Source organism: Bacillus rossius, chromosome 8 (assembly GCF_032445375.1).
Source record: "Bacillus rossius redtenbacheri isolate Brsri chromosome 8, Brsri_v3, whole genome shotgun sequence".
Taxonomy (NCBI): domain Eukaryota; kingdom Metazoa; phylum Arthropoda; class Insecta; order Phasmatodea; family Bacillidae; genus Bacillus; species Bacillus rossius.
In genome coordinates, this window is record NC_086336.1 from 48280637 (window position 1) to 48298687 (window position 18051).

Consider the following 18051-nt stretch of genomic DNA (forward strand, 5'->3'; position numbering starts at 1 on the left):
GCAATAATATCAGCACTTTGACCATACACATTGACGGCTGTGCTATAGACAGAAGTGAAATAAAATAATTGATAGTTGCCTGGTCCAACAGTGAAGTATGGTGTGCATACGAGTTTTGATTCTGAATATGAATTTTTGATAGTTATTGGCAAAAAACTAATTTAGTAGTCAGAAAAAAAATGTTTATCACATATTTGCTAGCCACCCTAAATCTGGATGGTGTTTTACTATGGTTATGACTATACATTAATATTAATTCTAAAATATATAATAATAAAAATAATTGTATGTAATATGTTTTTAAATTATTGAACACTTTAGGTTGATATTATTCTTTCCACAAAATTACTTATCAATAAAATTGATGGTGGTAACTTAAGAAGATTTTTGTAATTTCTGAGGCAAAGATGATACAAAACTATTGTGTGTACAAGTTGCAACTCATATTGAACACGATATTTTATAAAAAAAAAAAAATACAATAATGCAATGTATATAATTGGAGCAAAATGGTCGCATGTATGTGTAGACAATACATGGTTTGAGACAAACATGTCACACAACACCCAAATTTAAAATAAAAAAAATTAGTATAATATACTGAGACATAAGTAGTAAACCCACCTGAGAATTCTGTGTTAAGGTTGTTGGGTCTAGTAAGCTGCTATACTAATGCTAGATGCTGGGTTTTCAGCTACCACTGTAAACACAAATATGTACTGGTATAATTATTTGTTAGTCTATTAGCATTATATAACACTTAAAAAACTTTAAGATTATATTTGACAATTGTGTGTTACAAACACAAAGATATTATATTGTGTGTATGTGTGTGTGTGTATATATAAAGTTTGAAATTCACATACAATATACATATATCAAATGAGTGAATAGTACAAATTAAAACAAAATACTAAAAAAAAGTACAAGATGGCAACTATGAATATATCCCAATGGTCACGAGATCTTGAGTGGAGTACACTGCAGGAGAGGAGACATGATGAAATGGCTGTTAAGGCTTTACTTCAAACGTTACACAGGATGTCCAATTAAATTGCATGTTAAGACTCCCTGACTTTGCCCTGTTTTATAGACATTTTCTAAGAAAAAAATGTCCCTCAAATTTTGAGAATAAACAACTGTGTAAAATAAACATAGGCTAACTGCAAATGTTTCTGAGGGAAGCCTGATGAAAATAAAATTAAACAAAAACCAATAAGAATTGCTACTTTTTTAATGTTAACTTTAAAAATTGTTTGTTAATAAAATATCCCCCTCAAATAATGTACCTTTTGGAACTAAAAATGTGTTTTAAAACTCAAACTAGCCTACAAATGATATGGAAATAGAATAAAAACTGAAATAATTCTCCCAATTCAAAACAATTTAAGGATTGGCCTATGTGACAAATTGTTGCATAGTCAAAACAAAAAGCCATCACAGCAAGCTATAGGAGCTTTTTTTCTTTTAATTGATACATATTTTACTGTTTTTAGCAGGACGGTCTTTAAACCCGTTTTTCTATGGTTCGAAACATTCTGTAACCTGGTACCAATTGAGTCATTTGCATTCAGATTCCAGCTGTTAACCTTGGCTGCCAGGTTACATCATTGTGTTGCTGGCTTTTCATATGCACACAGTATTTCCTGTTTTATAACAAGTAAAATTTCAGATTTCCACATTTGGTATTTCCATTAAAAAAAAAAAAGGCCTATTAAAGTTCGACAAAAAGGAAAAGTTGCTAATCTGGGCATGGTACAAACATGCTATAAATGCTATAAAAAGAATTCTACTTGTTTAAGGTTATATTTATGACAACTCTTTGAGTCATTCATCACTACTAATTTATGAAGATCAAATGGTGTGTCCTGAATTATTTTCTTACTAATGGCTAAAAGCCAGCTTAACTGTTATACAGATATATCAGCATTTTTTTTTCACATACCTGTAAAGGGTAGTTTAGCAACAATCACCAGCAAATCTTACTATCACTGTTATGTTTGCAGCACTGCCCTGTAACTAACACGCAATAGCTAAGCAAATATTTAACTGGGAAGACAGAAGAAATAAAAAATTGTTTGTTGATAGGTGATTTTTAAAGAAAAAAACATAAGATTTAGCTGTGTTCATGCATCATTCTAGTACCTTATGCAGGAATTACAATGGTCCAATATATATCCGTTTGTTGGTTACAAAATACTCCAGTCGATCTGCAATGGATAGATATTCACGAACTACCCACCATTAAATATGATTACGAGTAAAAAGTGATCATTGATGGCATAAATTAATTGGAAGAAATGGGAGTACCCCAAAAATAAACCTGGCTCACTAAGTCCATAATCCACATTTTACATTAGAAAGAGCCACGAATTGAACATAGATCACCTTGGTGGGAGGCACATGATCTATAACCATTCAATTACAGTGGCCCCAGATGGAATACACCTATCCCTCACTTAGCACGACTAATTTGTTCCTAAAAATGTTCATGTTATTCGAAATCATGTATTCTGAAGCATTAGTTTCCATAAATAGCAAGGCTAATTTATTTAATGTGTTCCAAAATTGTGCAGGAATATACTTTGCTTAATATAAATGTGTTGAATAACACTCAACTATAAATATATCACACCATTTATCTTAATATGCCTCTCATCGCACTTTGTATGACAAATACGACACTGCATAATGGGAGATACGTGGTTATGTACTTTATCGTTAGTCGGCTGGCTGACTTTCCCACCTGGAATTGACCAACTCACGTCGTGTACTTTTCAAAACCACCCTTTACTGACAGTGAAACCGATATTACTGTCAGGATGATTATAATTTAATTTTTCAAAAATTAAAATACTTATTTGTGTATCACCACCTGGTTCACATTAATCCTGTCAAGCCATTTTTTTTTCATTGCAACATTCATTTAACAACCTTTTCCACGTGAATCCTCTGTTCATTTCTGTTCCAGTATCTAATGTCAAATATATTCCTGCTAGTACAACCAACAGCATCAGACTTATATAAACTTTTGGTAAGTCCCCTTATTTCGTACTATTGTGCAAACAGTTGACTTGCTTAAAACTAAAGTGCGACCAACACAAGCGTGGCCTTCATGACAATCTGCGTGCCGTAATACTTCTAGTTTTGTCTCAAATACTTGAACACGATGCATTATAAGTAATCAAGCACGTACAGTTACCGGCAGCTGAATGGGCAGACGTTGCATTTTTTTGAGTGAATTCCCTGCCACTGGCTAGACTGAGTTCACGGCCCGGTTTGTGGCCAGGCGACAACGGTATGGCACGGCAGCATACGTGCGAACGTAAAAAACATTTGGTCCTTTACACTCCACAGCCGCAATTTAACTTGCCACAGCTGATGTTTGTACAATAGCCGATAGCGTTGTCAGACCTGCGCAAGATTCTCTTCCCCCCTCCCCCCTTGTTTGGCTAAATGTATCCCACAGCACATGTTCACAGAAGTTGAAACAGACTTTGTGGCGTTGTGCTCGACTTTTTTTTTTTGCCTGCCGAGATTTTGTGCTAACTGAAGTTAACAGATGTGCTATTTGACACTGGGGCAGTAAAATTAAAATTGCGCTAAATGAATTCGCACAATATGAAGCCATGCTAAGTGAGGGATAGGTGTAAAAGATTTCCCTTTTATTGGCAAGATGCCAGATAATGAGCCATTATGAAGTTCAAGTTCACAACACAATACTGTGCATTAATTATGATTTTAAATGGGTAGAAAGATATAAAGGAAATGTATGACATCATGAGGGTTGGCCAATGATAAACTAGAATAGAGGAACAAAAAAAAAATAGCGTAAGTAATATTGGTAACAGAAAAAAAGACAATATCATTCTGTTGGTTTTATTGCGAAAATAGCAGTTGTGATACGAGTAGGAGTAATAAGTGGATTTAAAATGTATACAAGTAGTATTTAGTAGGTAATAAGAATTTATTGGATATGTGTGTTAATGATTGTAATACGTAGTCACAAAAGAAATGAAAGGTTATGTTTATTTACATGGCATGGTGTAGAGAATGAAAGTGTGGTTGTAACTGTAGCAGCGACGAGGGAACCGTCGGTTCATGTTTCGCGGTATCGACTTAATTTAATGGTGAAATGACTAATTTTTGTTGTAATATACATACACAAGATTAATACTGACAGTAAATGATTATTGTCATAAACCAGGAAAGGTAAGTGGTTTTATATTATCTTAATGTTTTAGTGATTTTCAATTATGTTTTATGTGCATTTTATTTGCAATGTTAGGTGAAATATTTGTTTCATTTTGTTAGTTGAATCACATTAGATAATGTAAAAATCGCTTTTTCCTTGATTAGAATAGTTTTGTGCAGTTTAAAGAAATTGCAACAAAATAAAAGATTTGGTCAGGTTAGTTCAGCTACATTAAAAAAGATTTTATACGCTTACAGTTTGATATGGCAGAGATATTGATGAAATAGTAACAAGGGTGGACGTAAATTATGACCTGTGTTTTCTACAGTACAAGCATGGCAATAGGGCATTTTGGACGGGAGAGTTTCAAATGCTTTCTTTGCTCCATAGTTGTTTCTTGAGGAAATTACATTATAAATCTCATAATATATATATTTATCTTCAGCATCATGTTCTATATTAGAATCTGTAAGACTGCAATATACAATATGATACCTGGGATGTTTAAATAAAAGTTGGATATTAATATTTTCATATAAGTTGGTATTGCAAAAAAAAAATACTAAATGAGGTGGGATTGTAGTATAGAATACACCATGGGTAATACATATTTGGTATCATGTTCTAAACTATTACCTCGTTTAGGGTAAAATTTCAATCTGGAGTGAACCTGGAGTGGAGTGAACTCGGAGTGAATGTGTAACGAACATAGACTGATGAAATGTGTTTATGGTAAATATCACAATCCAGATTGAAATGTAGACAAGATCGAAGTTGAAGTCAACATGGACTGAAACGTTGTCCTTTCCATTTAATTATTATCTGTTCTGTTGTTCTTTTGAACCCCCCATTATCCATTTCTGCCTTCACCAACTCAAATATCTCACATTCCCTATACTTTTTTTCCATCCAGCAATCTTAAAATATGTTTTTCAATCATTACGTCCAACAATAACTCTACTTCCATCTCTGTCCACACATTCCTCTGCTCTTTTTTTTTTGCCATTTTCACAAATTATGCCTTAAATGCAACGAGACCAATATGGCGGTGGCTTGCTCGTGCGTGTTTTTTTTTTCACTCCAGTTCGTGTTTAAAGTAAAATCTCAATCCGTATTCTTCAGTCCAGTCCACCTCAACAAGTGGAGTGGATTATCTCACTTCACTCCAACTTCAGTCCACAACAAAGTGTTTAGAGTAAAATTTCAATCTAGATTCCTCACTCCACTCCAGGTTCAATCCGGATTGAAATTTTACCCTAAACGAGGTATATAATAGGTAGTCTCATTTAGAAACTAATCTTGCACATAACACGCAAGTGAATGATCCCCACCCAAAACTCCTAAATTCCCACGCTTGTCCCATAATAATCTAGGGGTGGTAGTGATGTAAGCACAGCCACAGTGGTGACATCAATATTGTTATGGTATCGGGATCTAGACAACTCCCCATCGTGACACTAGTTTAAGAAATTAGGTACAGGCATTCATTTAAGTTTTGTGTAACATAATATTTTACCCAACACTACTCTACTATTCATGCTCGAATTTTGCATTTCTAACGATTTATCTATCAGAATATGTTTATAACTTCACAATAATAACTCCAAACAAAATAGGTTATCATGCAGTCATACATGGACCCAATACTATTCGGTAAACTAGTTGTTTACTATACCTAGTAATTTACAAACTTGATATAGTAAGTACATAGGATTGTAAAATTTGGTTCGTTCTAACAAGATGTAAATCTTAACGAACTATTAATTCATAAAAGTTAAAACAATACCTCTCACAAAACAGGATAAGCTCCCGAGCATTACATACGCCATTAAATGACACGTAACGAAGGAAAATTGTATACGAAACCACTCTGTAGAAGATACGACCAATCTATGCTTATAAATTCATTACGAACCAAGCTAAAACCATTATATGTATATTTACGTCCAATGAATTAAAGAAGAATGTAATAAACTCACTCAGCTTCAAAACCCTACAACAGAACAGCTGCCATTATTGATGTCACCTTCCCAGCTTCTACTTAGAAACCAATTTTAAAAAACCATGTTTCATGTTAAAATAATAAAAAATATATAACGCCTAACCATATACTAAACCTCTTTTGTCAGCACATACCTGCATTTCAACAAAGATCACTTACTTGGAGCAGAAATAGGATCTCCTCTATATCCTTTTATAGAAACGTGTATATTGTTTATCAATGTCATAGATTTACTAATTCAATGAACGTGTAAACTAGGCGCAGCAACCTATCATTCTGGTAAACACCATTCATAAAAACACCTACAACCTACCACCTATTGTGTACATGTCGAATACCATAGAACAATGTTAACGTCTATGTCATGGTATATGTTGCGTGTCGCTCCAAAGAGAAACGCGACATTAGCCGTAGGCGGCCGTAGGCAACGCATTAGCACTACATTGAGCGACTACAACTACAATCATTGGTTTGTAAAGCTCGTTGGGTAGTACCAACCAATGAGCACAAAAAATCACTTCCAAATTGTTAAAAAGAAAAATAAAAATATTCACAGCCAATTACAGCGCTGCATTTCGTCAGCATGACGTACACTAATAAAATATTGACGTTTATAAGAAAAGACAAAAAAAATTTTGATCAGATTTCTTCCGAATTTAATATAACAAAGAATTAGGTATTATATATTCTTGTATATTTGTTAAAATCATTTTTAATTATTTTTTTTATTTAATAATAGTTTTATTAAATCCAATGCTGTGCTGATTCTGATCATATTTTAAAAATTAAACAAAAAGGTAACCTTTTAAAATTATATAATATAACTCTATCACATCATTAATTAAACAGTGAAAACAGCACAAAACTCAACATTGGAAAAAAAAATTCCTGAAAGTTCAATTTAAAACAGTGTTACCATTTTGGAACCAATGGGTCAGGTTAAACTCTGTTTGAAATTTTTTTAAATTGATGCAGAATTGAACCAGCTGTAGTATGATTATCAACATTTCCTTGACATAAAGCATACTTTATAATGTAATAGAAATCCTATAGGTAGTAATGATTTTTGGTTGCTAAAATAGTTTTACCAAGGAACAAATTGCTAGCATTTAGCTTTGAATTCAATTTCGGAATTAGTGAAACTGTTGTCGATAAAAACAATACTGTTCCTATTTTTAAAACTCTTACGGCCGCTTGCATGTTCATGTAGGTGTAATCAAGCAAGACAATTTTTATATTTATGAAATTGAGAAATAATTTATTTTACTCAAGACACGATTGCGTGTGTCATTATGTGTGATCTCTGTAAGTAGGTAAATTTAAAGTTTTAAACTGGTGAAACAAATATGGCGTCTTTAAGTTCATAGCAGTCACAACTTGTATTTGACCTTATCATCTATACTCATTTTTATCTTTTTCTTTTTTTCCTTTTCACTTTTCCCAAATGGGTCAGAAAGCAAGTCTCCCTTGGGAAGCAACTTGGTAGTATGTACAGCAACATCGTTAGTAGAGGTCCATGCACATTTTTTATAATGGACACTATATTTTGTTGCCTTTAATTTTTGTTAACGAACGCCAAACTCGTTACTGCAAATGGGTGGGTTGGTACTACTTGAATAGCATGTATATATTAGTATCCAAATGCTGAACTGATTACAAACGTGAATATTTCTTGAATGCATGTACAATAGTTAGTGAATGATAACACTACAGTTTTAAAAGTGTGTGTGCATATCTTTTCTCCCGTGCCTATAAAAATTGAAGATAATATGATACATTAATATTGATGATGCACGTGGCAAAAAAGACAGCCAACTCAACCAGTGCGTCTGTAGTGACTAGGGAATCTGTGCAGGTCAATCACCGACTTGCCGGACGGTGGTGTAAACAAGCCGTTCCATTCCAAATAGGTTTTTAGACTGCCATGAGTCTTAACGTCATACCTCCTTGGTCCTTATTTTAAGCCCGGGTTTCAGCCCTTACTCTGCTGTTGTCGGAACATGCCTGTGATGTTTCATAACTTCCTTGCTTTGTGTGTTTTGTGTACTATCTACAGTCAATATTCATGGTGTTATTGGGGAAGCCTTATTTTCACAGACGAGAGAGCCAAACTCCCGATCATGCATCTTCGGTTTCTTTGGTACATTGTAAATAAATATGGCGGTGTTGATAAAAAGAAAGACCGTAAAACCCTACACTGCATATTGTATCACATCTGAGACAATTAGGGCGCGGTTACACGGGACCCTGAACTACTTCAGGTGAACATGTTTAAGTAAACACGTTTACAAACGCGAAAGTGTGCGGTTACACGGTAGTTGCTGAAAAGTGTGTTTAGCTCTAAAACCGATTGTCTACTGTCAACGAATGACTGTGTTGTTGATCTCTATTTTTTAATTGCATCCAGAAAACGCGGGATTTTCTCACTTGTTTATACAGCATTATCAGCAGAAATGAAATGTGTTTACATATTGCTCAATATTTTTTTACAAATCGGGAATTCAAACATGCACAGTAAAATTTTTAAACTTATTTTTTATTATTTTTTGAGCGAGAGTACCTATCTCAGTTTTAAGAAAATTAAGGTCAGGATAAATTAAAAAATATGTATAATTATCTGTTGGTTTTTTTGTTGCATTCGGTAAAATATTACTCGAACTTGTGCCAGAAACACTTTCCATCTAGAATTTCTGCAAAAGACTGTTTATATTCTAACCAGCCAATCAGAGGCTAATGTAGAAGATATGTCGATCTGAACTACTTTGCCAACCTGTTTAAGTTAAATGAGAAATGGCCTCGAACGAAACATGTTCAGACTGTGTGTAACCGCACTCAACAGCTGAACATGTTCACCTTGCCGTCGTCCGGGGTCTCGGGCTCGAGTCCCGGTGTGGCTCCTAGTGGGAAAAGGCGGTTCTTGATCTGTGTTGTCCGGGTGGGCGCCAGACTAGCTCGTTTCTAGTCGTGAATTTGGGGTCGTGGATGTATGTGCCCCTGCGTGGCCCACTAGGGCCGGCGGCGGTGTTGCGTGAGATGATTTTAAATAAGAGACGTGGAGTTGAGGTGGCGGTGTCGTACCTTTTATTCAGAGGAGCGAGTCGTACACGATACAACACTCTACAGAGGTCCCCGGGGGGTTTTACTTGTTATTCCGTGGCGCCGTATTGTTTGTGTTCCGCGTTACGTGGCCTCGGATGCTGTTATGTCTCAGACGTCTCACTGGGTACGCAGGTAACGTAATTTCGTAACACAAAGGCGGGACACAAAATACACTGAATTAAGGGGGCGCGTACAGGTTACGTGGCACTCGTTACTCGGGTAACGTAAGTTAGCAATACAAAATACGGGATACAAAATTACACTGAATTAAGGGGGTGCGCACAAGTTACGTGGCACTCGTTACTCGGGTAACGTAAGTTAGCAATACAAAACACGGAATACAAAAATACACTGGATTAAGGGGGCGCGCACAAGTTACGTGGCACTCGTTACTCGGGTAACGTAAGTTAGCAGTACACAATACGGGATACAAAAATACACTGAATTAAGGGGCGGGCGATTGGAGACGGCCAATCCCGTATGCAAATGTCTCGGCGCGGGTATTGTGCCCACTGTGGTGAAACACGCACCGCAATTAAGTTTGTCCAAGTTCCCTTGCGGGTTTGTGGTCAGCGCCGTGCGCGTGATCTTAAACAAAGTTCTGTACGTTGCGGGAGACGGCCCGTGCCGTATGCTGAAGAGCCGCCCCGCTGACCAAGTGTGGTGCGGGGTGTCCTTAAGTTGATGCGGCCGGATTAGGTCCGGGACCGAAAAAAGGGACCGGGTACTCACGGAGAGGTTAAGTAATAAAAGGGGTTTGGTTAATTAGTGACTATATTTACCGGACGTTACTTTCAATGTAGACAAAGGATGTTGCCTCTCCGTGGGACGTAGGTCCGCCCCGGTCCATGAGCTGCGCTGAACTGCCGAACTGGCATGGCGTCCGAGGGAGGCTCGGCCTCTCTCGCGCCAGGCGTGACCTCATTACGCTAGACTCCAAACAGGTGTCTCTGGAAGAGATTTTATTGTCGCTAAAATCCTCATTTAATGTTTCAGGAGGAATGGGTACGGTTCTTCTCTTGTCTACTCAGGTTTCCGCGGTATACTATACTGCTGCTAAACTTCTTCGGTGTGTTCTTACTGCTGGTGCCAGTACCATTAATAGTACTCGTTTATTTATATATAGACCCTTTTGTTGTGTGTGTGTTGTCGGGACGATATACACTGGCTGTCACTATTTTTCAAAATATATATATAGACATATATATATGTGTCAATGGTACTGTTATGCTCTTGTACTCTGACCCTTAGAAACATGCAAAAAAAAAATGTTATTTATCATAAAACACACACTCTTGGACACAGGTAGCTAGGTAACATATATCAACACATAGGGATAGAATTCAGGTTTTTATTAATAATAAAAATTGCTATTCATCAGGGACAACTAACATATGTGTAGAGATAAAAATCAATATTAATATAATTAGATAAAAAAAATCACAGAAAAACAATCCTAACGATACTGAACATGACTCGTGGATATGCGCTTATGTAAATTAAAACATCAGGAAAATACGTAGCACACATGAATCGTTCAGAAAAGTTCGTTAGTGTATGTTCAGAAAATAAATCAAATGATGTTTTTACGGACGCATTCTTACATACCAGAAAATGTTTGAAATCATAGCACAATTAATAATTAGTATGATTACTGTTTATGTTTATATTTGGGTTCGTATTTGCCTTGGCTTAACTCAGTTTATATGGTAGAGACACGAAACTTGTACTCCCATTTCACCTCTGGGTATCACAAAATAAAATAATAATTTAAATCTTGGAACTAATAATTCATGACGTAGTTCAGGATAATTGACACCTTTTACGTGAAAACTAATCAGTTTGTAGTCAAATCGGAGTTATTTACGACGAAATTACATACAGCTGGGTATGTCTATGGGCGATACAAAATGCAAGATCTTTACTTACAGATTTTCACTCCTAATAACATATCCGTCAGAATATGCCCTTATAATCTTACACATTATTTATTTCTACGTCGTTTAAGCTCATCCTGAGTGTCGGATGGCATAATCTAGCTAGCTATATTTCAAATTTAAAATAGGCCTCGCGCCTTTGCGTCGGCATCAGACGCCTTCATACAACCAACCTCTTTAATTAATACGTTCTAGACGCCTCACATCTAAAACACGGCCTCTCATTGGCCGAAACCAAAATCGGTTAGCGTAATTTACAATATAAATACCGTAAATAACACTTATTAATACAATTGAAAACACAAAAATGCGGTAAATTTAAAACGAAAATTTCCAACAATGAAAATTTCTTTAAGTAATACCCCGAATAAAATCCTCGTTAATTCGTTAAGTTCATTAGTCCTTAGAGGGGTATACTCAATTGACTGTCCATATAAGTCCATTTCAGGTCATAGAGCATAGCTCTCGTAGATATACATAATTAATAAAAATATATTTAAATAACTTTTGCGGGCGAACAATATACAAATTAAATAATAAAATTTCATAATAATAATAATAACAATCAAAATAATAAGACTTTATAAATAATAGTATCATTAAAATAAGTCATAACTTTCTGTGCATTATGAAAATAGTAACAGCACAGAATTGCCGCCCTTGTCAATCATATTGAACTGCAATCGTTGACCTGTTCAAAACAGTACAATGTGATTGGCAGTTTACCGTCTCTCTCGCACTGTGTACAACGAATAGCCTTGTCGCCTAGCGGCGCGCGCACCACACATAAAAAAAAAAACTTGGAGCGACTGAGTTTCTTCTTCTCCTCCTTTTTTTTTTCTATCGTCCTTTCGACCGTTACACCAGACAATTCGCGCAATTTTAATCACTTTGCATCGGGTCGTCGCCGCTAGCAGACCTGCGCTCGAATGGTCCACGGGTTTTCCCGCGCAAAATCTCTGCTGGACCTGCTGCAGCTCTCCGACGGCGTCTACTCCCTTGAGCCGCTCCTGTTGAGAGGGACGTGGGAGGACATACTTACTGTAAGTAGCAATCTCATATGGCTGTAACGGGTGTATGTACATGTGAGTCAACAATGTGACGTTCTCCAGGACACGTCATGGCAGTGGATCAACGTCCACCCGCGGTGCAAACGACATCCACGGCAGCGGCTGAGGAGGCATCGGGACAGCGCCCGACCTCAAAGCGGCCAACACCAACACCTGCTCCACACCAGACGTCGGCGGGTTTGGCGTGTGGCGGCTCGCAGTACCGGACACCACGGCTCCTAGCTCCGCGGCGAACATCTGCAGCGGCGGACTGCGGCTGCAGCTGCCGCCCTAACTCACGAACACGTGAGAGGCGGCGTCGGGACGTCTGCGGTGCTGCTCGTGTCGGCGGAACCGCCATCTCACAAGGACGCACTCGTCGGGTCCCATCACTGATAGGTACACAGCCGTTGCGAACCGTATTGTGTACATTTTAACTAACAAGTGTCCCGGTCATTAAACAGTCTTAAAACTCTTCACTCATGTGTGAATCGTGCACTTGTAACGCACGAATGTCGGCAGGCTAAGACATCTTCTGTGCTTAACGTAGCCTATCCACAAGCCAGTTCAGTATAAACTAAATCTATTAAAACAAATAGTAACTAATGGGATCAAATAACATCAGATATTAAATAATAAGTATAGTAACTTAGGCTAAACATTCAATAACTTTCAAAGTGAAATTGTTACATCTTAACAATAGGTATCATTAGCTAGATAACATTCAAGCATAACTAACTAAACTGATTTTCATGTTAATGAAATGGTTTGTTTACATCATTTTTAAGCATCCTTATGCCTTCAGGTTGTACCTGTTTTATTCTATGTACAATTTCATTATGCATCTCGTACATTTCCATAAGCATCATCTCACAATCTTTCATAACTTCATAATATCAACAATTGATAAAATTAATAATTCTCACTAACATCTCATATCATATACATAAAATCATATTTACAATATCACTTCAAGGAACATTTCATATATTACATCATTAAAAGCATTTGTTTATGTTAGCAAACAAATCAACAATAGTTTTGATTTCGTTTAAGTACACGCATCATGTGTAACTTGTGCTTGGAAAGGGAACGCACAGTGTTTCCTTTTTTTTTATCTCTCTTTTATCGCAGCTTTTCGCTCGGCGAAGGCGGCCTTTCTTTTTCTTTTATTTTACTCGAGTGTCTGGTGAACTTTTATTTCTACCATTTCTCGCAAGGTAGTATTTTTTTTCTGTAATCAGCTGGGTTCTCATATAACGCAAACAGCTGTTTGGAAAGTGTATAGCAGTCTCCCTCTCATCTCAACCATTAGTTTCGTTTTCAGGCATCCGATGCGGGCTTCGCAGGATCCTGACTGTGTATTCATATCATTCAGAAATTTCTCTGATAGGAATTGTTTCTTGTTAAAATCACTTGAGATTCATGATCTCGATGAAAAGGATAATTCTATCCTGACAAAGCCAAGTGAAACAAAAAAAAATGCTTTCATGATAGCTTGCAAATTTTTTATTTTTTCTTTTTTTTTTTCTTTTCTGGCTGGCTCAATTTTGCAGTAACTTAGTACTTGTTTATAATACAGCCTGCTGACATTTATTGCAACAGTGTACTAAGTCCGCGACATAGTTGTTAGACATTGAGTTTTTCAGGTCTTCATTTGACATCATATTCGCCTACTCGACGATTACAAACATAAACAAACAAAATCTCAAGTGCCACGTTGAATGAAATTACAAGTCTTTTGTATAGTTTTTTTTTTTCACAATAAATAACACAAAGTCGCTCGTATATATCTTGTTATCATTTCATAAATATCATTATTTAAAATAACCAATCAAATTAATTTAAAGAAATAGCTTTCTAATACTGAGTGGATTTGTATGCGAAAGGAATGCATACTTTTCTACTCTGCATTCAGGGCAGAATGCAACCCTATGAGATCGTTTGCAAAGCCCTACTTCAATCATAGAATTCGTGTAAAACAAAAGTATTACATTTGCAAAAAAAAGAATATTTTTTTTTTATCTTCTTCTGCAGCAGTGTTTAATAACAGAAAATGATAAATCTCGGCGATTCTTAATAAATTCAGTGGTGTGTTGTGCTTCGGAAAAAATGGAGTAACCACATCAGTAATTCAAGGTAACCTTATTATTATTGTTATGCTAGTAGTTGCAAAGTGTTCATGTGCTTCTTAGATGCTTTGTAGAACAGTGCTCACCCATGTTTACACAGCTAGGCCATACTTCTCTCACACAAGTTAGTCGACAACACATAAGCTTGACATTTCTTTTTGCTAGTTAGTATGATAGTACTTACAGATAGGCGCATCTCATTACATAGATTCAGATATTACTGTTAGTGAACTTATACTCACACGAAGAATAAGGCAGACCAACTGACAAACAATATTATACACATAATACACTATTAAATTCGAAGATTCATTACATCTGTGTGGGTGGCATTTCACTTCACCTCACTACAGGCAATAATAAGCGGGAATTGCACTTCCGCATCGACGCGACGATAATGTACCAAGCGGGTATCACACTTCCGCTACACATTAGGTACCTGTCAGTGGTTGCAATACGCCTCACATGGCGTATCAAATTACACAGTAACCATTTAATACCTTTCACATTTATACTGGTCTGGTCCTGGCTCTGACCTAGACATTCCGATTGCGCTCAGCTGTTATGCTACCTATACTCGTACTATACAGGTGTCTCACTAGCTTGTGTCGAACTTGTTCACTGGGACACAGGTTTCTTGTAGGCTCTCAACTGCGAAATATTATACCGGCCTACTGGTCGGCCTGTAGATGGTTCTTCCAGAGCATAACAGTTCTCTTGAACTATGTCAGTTATGACATATGGTCCGTCGAAAAGCAAAAATAATTTCCTGGTGACATTCTCCCACGCCTTGCTGACAGGAGATGTTTTCTTGAGCACAAGGTCGCCGATATTAAATTTAGACAATTTGGATGCTGGTTTCCTTCTTCTTCGTACATCAGCTTCTGCTGTGAGCTTCATTCTTACGAATGCTTCCACTTCTTCTCCTGTGGGTAGTCTTGTCCTTTCGGGCTCCTTGTCACAGTGGGGTATAAATTCAGGGTTGATCATATAGAGATCCTTAATAGTTTAACGTGCCAGTGTTGGCACGTCCACCTGGAGCTGGTGATCTGGCTCCTTCTTGACGATTCCATTGTCGGTTCCCTGCTGCTTCAGACACAGCAGCTTTGAATTCTGCTGCCACCTGATTTGCTGGTCCCTGGTTGTAGTACATCGTCTGCTGAGATGTAGACGGTGCAGCAAATGGTGGTGGGAATGTTGTCATCTGTGTGTTTCGGTTGTACGAAAGGTGGCTGTTCTGGGCATGGCCGCCACTCGTCTCGTGAGTCCTGGGGGCATAGTGGTATGGCGGGCGGTAGTCCTCAGGTTTGCCGTTGTAGCGGGGCTCGTCGGTACGGCGGTACTTCTTGCAGTACTCCAGCTCGTCTTCTGACGATGCTCTCCGGCGGCTGTCTGCTGACTCCCTGGGTGGCCGTGACTCTGGCGAGAATGATCTTCGCTTGTTGTGTCGGTAGTCCCCCTGCCTCCGGCGGTGGTTTGCTTCGTCATCGCTGTGGTAATTCCTGGAGTTGGACCACCACGTCTTTCTCTTGTAATAGGGGGTCTTCCTGTAGCCTGTCTGGTATTGATCGTTCCGGCTAGGTCCTCCTCATCTTGGCTGCCAGTTCATTGTGTTTACCGCTGCCTGTCTGAGCTCCTTGGGTTTTCCCTCGCGATTCTGCCAGTAGTTGTGGACTGGCTGTTGTCGGTGGGGCTGTGATACCCTCTCACTCTCCTCCTTGGTATTGGGTGCTCTGTCCATTTTCTCAAGTTTATCATAATTGAGAAGGCGCTCGCGGAACTCTGTCACATCACGGTACGGCAGGCCTGACAACTGCTTCTGATACTTGAGTGGAAGCTGCGTGAGGATGGCCGCGATGAATTCATCATCCGTCATGGGCTGATCCAAGTAGCGTGTCTTCTCAAACATTGCTGATAGATGCGCTTCCAAGGACGCGCACTTCCTTGGGTCATACTTCTCCGTGTGAAGCTGTGCACGGAGGTGACTCTGTATTCGGATGTTCCAATACTGGTTGTGGAACAGGGACTGGAACTGGGCGTAACTATGCGTTGATGCACTCAGCATCTCCCACCAGTAAAATGCCGGTCCTTTCAGGGCGCTGTTGAGACACTTCAGTATCTCTGTATCTCTCAAATGAAAGGTTGAGGTGTATTCCTCAAATCTTTTCAGAAAACGGATGGGGTTCTCTGTAGCTCTGCCAGCAAACGTGGGCATAGCTTCTGCCCAATGCTTAGCTGGATGGTGCATGAGCGTGGCCGCATCAATGTTGGATGGGCTCAATACAGGTGTTTCTCTGGGCAGATCCATTTGAACGGTAGGATGATTGTGGATGGGTAGCAGTGGAATTGTGTACATCTCACTGGGGTACGGTTGCCTGTCTACTGGGGCAGTCGGTACAGTTGACACAGGGGCTGTGTGTGACGGTACATGAGCTTGGCGGTTAGCTGACTCACTCCTGGGACTGGGGTGTACACTAAGGTGCTCGATTCTATCTCGTAGTGTGGCAGTAGCCACCTCCATGTCCTCCAGTCTATGTTCGAGATGCTGGAGATGTCCTCGCACCTCCTCCCTAGCACTAGCTTGTCCCTGGTGTTCATTTGAGATCATGTTTCGTATGGATGTTACATGAGTCTCCAGACTGTCCACACGACTACTGTTCTGTGATACCTGCTCAGATATCTGCTGGACCTGTTCGTGTTGCTGGGCCAGCCTAACCTCAATGCTGTGTTCCAGGCTCTTTAATCCTGAGTTGGTCTGATCCCTCAGCGCTCCCAACTCAGTCGTAAGCCTCCCCATTTGAGTATTGTTCTGTTCTAATTTTGCATTTAGGGATGCATTATGCTGCTCCATTTGAGTATTGTTCTGTTCTAATTTCGCATTTAGTTGAGTATTACTCTGCCGTAATAATTGCATGAGTGCTTCCAGTGTCACAAGTGATGTAGAAGTATTATCTGGCAATGGTGTGATGTTAGGGACAGTGGCCTCTCTTTCCTCCTGCTCCCCTGTTGCTGGTGACGTGGGCCGCCCTAACCTCTCAGCCACGGTGGTAGAGTGATCACTAGGTCCCTCCACACAAGTGTTCCCTGGTGAACCCCCTGCTGATGATGTCGCCGTGTCACTTCCTGAATTCCCTGTGTTATCGCAGTCTTCACACATACTGTCATGCCTACTCCTGAGCGAGTATGTGGGGTGGTTGTGTGCCATGTTATTATAATGGATTAGATACACAATGCAGGATCAAATGACAACTTGAATTAAGGTGCGACAACTCAGTGTCAACACACTCGGGCCCCACGTTTATGTGCGCCACTTTCTATACTATACTGCTGCTAAACTTCTTCGGTGTGTTCTTACTGCTGGTGCCAGTACCATTAATAGTACTCGTTTATTTATATATAGACCCTTTTGTTGTGTGTGTGTTGTCGGGACGATATACACTGGCTGTCACTATTTTTCAAAATATATATATAGACATATATATATGTGTCAATGGTACTGTTATGCTCTTGTACTCTGACCCTTAGAAACATGCAAAAAAAAATGTTATTTATCATAAAACACACACTCTTGGACACAGGTAGCTAGGTAACATATATCAACACATAGGGATAGAATTCAGGTTTTTATTAATAATAA

At 38.5% G+C, this 18051-nt stretch overlaps 1 protein-coding gene across 3 annotated transcripts in view; it reads right to left on the bottom strand.

The window, feature by feature from the left end:
* The window catches only part of LOC134534880 (uncharacterized), a 74620-nt gene extending 67962 nt beyond the window's left edge, over positions 1-6658 (bottom strand). The window contains exons 1-2 of one of the 3 annotated variants that reach the window (XM_063373543.1): positions 6357-6658; positions 625-700 (exon numbers count right to left, since the gene is read on the bottom strand). The gene's annotated coding sequence lies outside the window, so the exon portion shown is untranslated. Of the gene's footprint in view, positions 1-624; positions 701-6174 lie in introns of all 3 variants that reach the window. The other 2 variants (XM_063373542.1, XM_063373541.1) reach the window with 2 other exon arrangements.
* Positions 6659-18051: the final 11393 nt, after the last annotated feature.